Raw genomic sequence first — 7,003 nt, forward strand, 5'->3', positions numbered from 1 at the left:
AAAACACTAAACTACAAGAAATTAATATTGTTCATTTTTTACCGTTCTGGTTCTTTGTATTATATACTGTATATATATAATTATATTCAAGGTGTTCACAAAAGGGTGTCACAAACTTCTGTGGCTGATAGTAGTCATAATTTTAAACAAACATGTTATATAAATATACATGGAGAAATGTTTCGTTAAGTTGCTAACCACCCTTTTTGTATTTTTTTATAAAAAATTTATTATCTTTTTATGGAAGCAGTATACATGTTGTATTTGGATAGGCAACAGCTGTTTTACATAGGTTATACAAATTTTACAAGATAGTAATTAATTATTTTTAAATTTTTATAAACAATTCCAACGGTACTTTTTTCAAAGAAATCCGTCAAGGCATAAGCGAGCATGACCACTTTACAGACACGTTTGCACAAGCAGGGAGTGCCAAACATGTCTTAGTTGAGAGGTATCAGTTAAAACTAGAAAAAAGCCATAGAAAAGTATAAAATTCACGAAAATTCTGAAACTCACAAAGAAAGTATCTAGAAACTGGCCTCCTCCTCTATTCTGAGTGTAATAGTTCAGTTAAATAAACAAATGATTACCGATAAGAAGAAGGCTCTTGTCCTATGGCTATTTTAACTTCATTACAGTTCTTATGCTGCCAAGGTCTAGCTATCCGTAGACATGAAGAGCTTAGCTCTAACTTTCGGCAACTACTCGATTTGAGACTAAATGACATTCCTAAGCTTAAGGATTACAAATGGTTGTCTCATGACACTCGAAATGAAATAATCCAACTATTATCAGACACTGTTCTGCACACTGTTGTACAAGAAATTTTTAAAATGCGAGTACTTTGCAATTTTGCTTAACAAAACAACTGTCATTTCAATTAAAGAGAAGTTGTGATTTGCATTTGTGCTGTAAGTAATGATCTCGATATTAATGAGAACTTTATTGGTTTATATGAAACCACAAGCACAAAAGCTATAACTTTGTTTGAAATAGTAAAGGACATTGTTCTGTGACTTCCAATCGACTAGTTACAAGGTCAGTGCTATGATGGGGCATCAAATACAAGTGGCGAATCCAAAGGTCTGCAGAAATTAATTACTGATTTGCAGCCTTTGGTCACTTATATGACTGTGCTTGCACCCTCGCTAAACTTAGCTGTAGAAGACAGTTTAAGAAAACTTCTGTCATGAACGAAACGATGAGTCTTGCAAAAGAGTTGATGAATACGATAAGATCATAACAAAAATAAATATATTAAAAATCATAAATTATGATGATAAACCTAATTCAATAAATCTGCGTCCACTTTGTCCAACAAGGTGGACAATGAGATTAAGCAGCATTTTCAGAATAATAAAGACCTATAGCAACATTTTGATGTTTTTGGAAACATAAATGCTATCCCAAGAAGAAAATTCAGGTTCCGCTTAAAAAGGCTCTGGGTTTCATGACAATATGATTCACTTCAAGACATTTTCTTCCTTTCACTGTTTTGTCACATGATGGATCCTGTAGAGGAAGTCAACATCAGTGTTACAGAGGTGGAATCAAAGCTAGAGTCCCTAAATCTTTGAAGAAAAGTGTGCTGAGTTTGAAAGATTCTGGGATAATTGTCTAAACATAAAGCCTGACAGTGTTGAAGAGACTGAAATACCTTGCTAGAAGCTTTCATACCAAAGAAGATTCATAAACTTCACAGCTCATGAGTTCAAAATCCTGGAGGATTATTTCCAAAGAATTTAAATTGATTTAATTGTCGCTATCAAAAATTGTGTTAATGAGAGGTATCGATCTACTGCACTACATAAAGTATTACTGGTGGAGAAAAAGTGTGTCTCAGCTGTCAATAATAGGGGTGTAAATAACATTAAACTGGAGGAAGCAAGGGAATTCTTCGCAAATGGCTTGAATATTGGGACTGCAGCCCCATCTGCCAATGTTAGAGGAAATCGCCAGAAAGAGAAATGAATCATTAAATGTAGTGAATGTTATTAGAAAACTTATGGTCAATGATGAAACAGTGCATGAACTCCTACGCAACTTTGAAGTTTTTACGAGTTGTGCTGGTGACAACTGCATCAGACGAAAGGTCATTCAGTGCACTTTGTAGACTATTATCATACCTGAAGTCAACAATGGGGTAGAAGAGACACAACAATATTGCAGTTCTCAATGCCCATCAGAACGTATTGGACAACTTGGATCTGAGACCAATCATAAACGATTTTATTAAAGACAACTCTGGGTGATGGATGACATTCACATTCTTCAAAGACTAAACTGTCTAATCATAATATTCTACATATATGACATATTAAACATAAATATGTAAATAAAAAAATTATTAATTGTTCAACTTTGTTTATATGTTAATTACAAATTATGTTAATATTATTTTTATTTTTACCCTCAAAACGAGCCTGGAATAACCTACCTTAGTTAAAATGTTGTCAAAGGAGATCCAAACCACATTCTGAGATTAAAAATTGTGTTTATTTGTCAATTTACAAAATGTTTTGAGTTGACAAAACTTAAAATTTAAAAAAGATAATCTGGCCAAAAGTAAACATTTGAGCAAAAATAATAGTCTAAAAGAAAAGTAAAGTTATGTTTAAGTATTATTTCAATTGGTAAACTCACCTAAACAGGGCCGGATCTATCATTTCTTCTAGGGGGGGCAAGCTTGACTTTTGGCGCCCCCCCCCCGATACCAAACTATTTACCATAAGTTTTACTACTATATGCTTTGTATATGGGGTTGAAATAAAATAAAACTTAGGTTGAATAAGAAAGTGTTATTTTAATGAAATAGAAATGTCTATTTTACAATTTTACATGAATCCAAAACAATACTAGGAAAAAACAATACTAACAATTATAGAATCTTTATCTTCCGAGCCTTCTTTGCTGTAAATGTGTTAATTATCTGATCAAAATAAATCAAAGAAGCCCTTTCATGTTCAATTGATACAATGCTTAAATTAGTTAGTCTTTGCTGTTTCATAGAATTTCTTAAATAGGTTTTTATAAGCTTCAATTTGCTGAAACTTCTCTCTCCAGATGCTACAGAGACTGGAAGCGTTAGAAAGATTTTAAGAGCTACATATATGTTTGGATAACCCTCTTTCAACTTGCTCTTATGCAATATTTTGAGCAAAGATGCTGCTGTTGCGTCTTCCAATCCATCTTGTCACTGGCATATGTTGTAGCTAATTCTTTTGCTTTACTTTTCAAAGTTTTAACATCCATTTTTGTTATTTGATCCCCACACAAAAAATTAAACTTATCAGCAACGATTTTTAACACATCATATCTGTTAGTTAGCTTACTAATAATTCTATCACATATTTGAAAAAGTGATCTTTTGAAAAGCTCTTCTTCAGTAAAATTTGGCCCATCATCTTCATGTGTGTCTCCTGTCATTTTCTTTTTCTTTCTCTTTCTTGTTTCCTTGTACTCTGCTGTTATGCCCATATTATTAGCTAAAAATGTTGCCTCATCAATTGCCTCTGAAACAGTTAAATCCCTAGTTGAAGATAATACATTTAGAAGACCTTGTATGTTTCTTGCAGCATTGTCTACTGTTGTGTCCTCTCTTTGTAGAAACTTGCTAACTCTATCAATTTTCTTGAGGACTGAATACCAAAAGCATTTCATAATAACATATTCAAACCTTTTCATGTTTTTAAGTAGCGATTTAGCTTCAGCTCTTGTTTCAGGAGATGAGAACTCATGGGTAGTTAAGTCTTCAAGAGAAGAGAGCACTTTGTCCATATGTTTATAAATAACCTCCACAGAATCAATCCTTGCTGACCATCTTGTTTTACTTTCTGATTTTAACGAAAGGGGAACATGTTGTTTTAAAACTTCCCACCTTGATGTAGAGCCATGAAAGAAGTTGTAGAGGCTGTTTATAATACCAAAATACGATTGTGCTTCAACACAGGTCTCTGCTGAATGAACCCCAACTAAATTTAAGGAATGGGCTGAGCATGGGACAAAGTAGGCCAGTTTGTTCTCTTGCACAATCCTTGACTGGACACCCTTGTATTTCCCAGCCATGTTTGCTCCGTTGTCATACGACTGGCCCCTGCAAAACATCAAGTCTAGACCATCTTCTTTGAGCTTTTTAGCAATGCTTTCAAAAAGCCCCTCGCCTGTTTTTTCACTCACAGTAAAAAAATCTAAAAAGCTTTCACATACCTCTGGCCCTTCGTCAGTATATGTAATGTAACGAATGACTTCAGTCATTTGTTCATTTTTACTTACATCAGGGGTACAGTCGAAAATCAATGAAAAATATTTAGCTTTTTTTATGTCCTGAACTATGTCTTCTCTAATTGCATTTGCAATGAGATCAAGAAACTCATCTTGTACTGTGTGAGAAAAATAGCTGAGCTGCCCTTTCTTATGGCGACCAATATGCTCACGCAAGGTCTCATTATAGTGGGAAATGAAATCTATAGTGTTGAGAAATTTTCAACTATTTGGATCTGCAAAGTTACAAGTTTCGTTTGTCCCTCTGAATGCACTACCCTGTTTTGCCAAAAATAAGACAGCATCTAGTATACAGCGTAGTACTTCTCTCCAGTGGGATTCCTCCTTTTTTATCTGATCCTGCAACTCCTTGTCGATCCCTCCTTTACCAAGTGACGTTTCTAATGCTTTCCATGAAACAAAGGTTTTCTTATGGTACTGGGAGTTTTCATGTTCTGGCAATTTGTCACTGAGTTTTTTCCAATTTGTGAATCCCTCCTTTCTTGCTAAAAACGAAATTGTTGATTCATGTTCTGTGTTCAAATGACGAAAAAGCCTGCATGGAACACAGTACAAAGCATTCATTGTCTCGCTGTAAGCCAAATAAGATCTTTTGACCTTTGAACCATTTTTCAAAATTTTGTAAAACCAATCTTTTGTAAGGTTTCGGCCCTCCCTACCGCTTTTACTCAAATCAGGATTATGATCATCGTTTTCACATCTCCTTTGTATGATGTAACATCTTTGTTTGTCACTAAGCTGAGTTGGCCAAGTTCCAGGGTCATTAAAATTAAAATTGTACTCACATTCACTCTCCTGTTCTTCATGGTTAGGCCCTTTTGAGTCTGAAACTGAAACGGCTTCTTGAAATGACGTAGAAGAGGCCCAAAAATCAGTAGCATGCGAAGTATGTGGTTTTTCACAAATAAAGTCATTGTTGTCTTCTTCCTCTGCACAAACGTCCATGAGATCTTCTCCTCCAGCGTTTTCTTCTCCCACTGCATCCTCTTGAACAGACGGTTTATTTCTCGTTGCTTCAGGTTCGGCTTCGTCTGTAAGCAACAGACATAAATGCACACATGACCAAACATTTTAATTTTTTAAGTAGGTTACATGTACAACATAAAACAAATTATTACATTGTGTAACGTTTTATAAATCATGTAGGCCTAACTAAAAACGTTACAAAAATATAATGTTGTTAAATAGTGCCAATAATGCTAAAAAAACATGCTATCTTAATTGGGATACTATTACAGTACTAGCCTACAGCCTATTCGATATATTAATTGTTTTAGTAGTAAGGGCCAAGGGGATATTATTACAATCAATGTATTGTTAACATTTTAGTACGTATGTTACCGTATTAAAACTATCGTTAATAATAGCATAGAAAGTAAGTGAAAGAAGCATTTTATGTATATGTTTTTTAATGTATTTAGTTCTGAATATCTAAATGTGTTTATGCTACGCAAGGTGTGGTGGGCGTCGGCCGACGAATGTGAACGGGAGAGGATTTTCATTCAGGCAACGAAGAATCTATAAAATATCTATAAACTAAAACTATATTTACAATTAATGATCTATAACCACTATTTTTAACATTAAAACTGAAGTTTGTTGTTATTATGCCGCTATAGCCTATAACTGTTTTGTACTCAAAATGAATCTTAACAAATTAAAATACAAACAAAAAATTAGTTACCTTGGTCCTTGATATTTTGCAACCATGATGACATTGAAGTTGACGATTTCGCGGCCTCTTGTTGTCTTGCTTTAGCTTTCTTTCTGTGGAAACACCCTGATGGTTTTTTTCTACATGTTGATCTATGTTAGTCACAGGTAGAATATTCATACAACTGCGACATGAAATCTAACCTAAAACTCATCAAAAGTTCACGCTCACGTCAAGCGGGAACACTCACGAGTCACTAGTCAGGGGCGGAAGCGGGAGACTTGCGCTTGCGCTTTCTAGTCCTAGTCAAGCCGTAGACAATGTTGCCAACCCACAGCCTTAGTTATGAAAATACCCTGCCGCTTTAAAGATATTTCTTACTAGGCCTATGTTCTTTTGGTTTGCGCAAATATAGTTTACTGAAGTAAGAAATTGTATGTACGTAGACTATATTGTGCTATTGACACTTGACAGTAGAAATGGTAAATGTTTTTTTATGGTGGCCTCATCCCATCATTTGGCGCCCGGCGCGGCGCCCCCCCTAACTCGGCGCCCGGGTCACATGCCCCCCCTGCCCCTCCCTGGATCCGGCCCTGCACCTAAACTATGAAAGGAACCCTATTAATATTCTGTACTATACTAGTCTAAAGTATTTTGTATGAAAACAATTTTTGTTATCATGAAGGGCTTGAAACAACTCAGTACTGCCTGAGATGATAATTTTGCATATAGGTATATGTATGATATTGTATGTTGCATATAGTCACAAATAGGCTATATTCCAAATAATGTGCACACACCATCCCAGGACTCCCACCCAGTGATCCTATAGTTCTGCAACCCAAAAAAATAATTGTTATAAGTTAGCGTCTATGGTGGTATTGCATGTCCCCCACCCCCCCCCCCCCCCACCCCCCCCCCCCCCCACCCCCCCCCCCCCCCACCCCCCCCCCCCCCCACCCCCCCCCCCCCCCACCCCCCCCCCCCCACATCATATCATCTGTAGCATTATAACAAACTAAATTACTTATTTCAATTTCCAGTATAAGCTGGTGACAAACATTT

This window comes from Homalodisca vitripennis, chromosome 2 (assembly GCF_021130785.1).
Source record: "Homalodisca vitripennis isolate AUS2020 chromosome 2, UT_GWSS_2.1, whole genome shotgun sequence".
NCBI lineage: Eukaryota > Metazoa > Arthropoda > Insecta > Hemiptera > Cicadellidae > Homalodisca > Homalodisca vitripennis.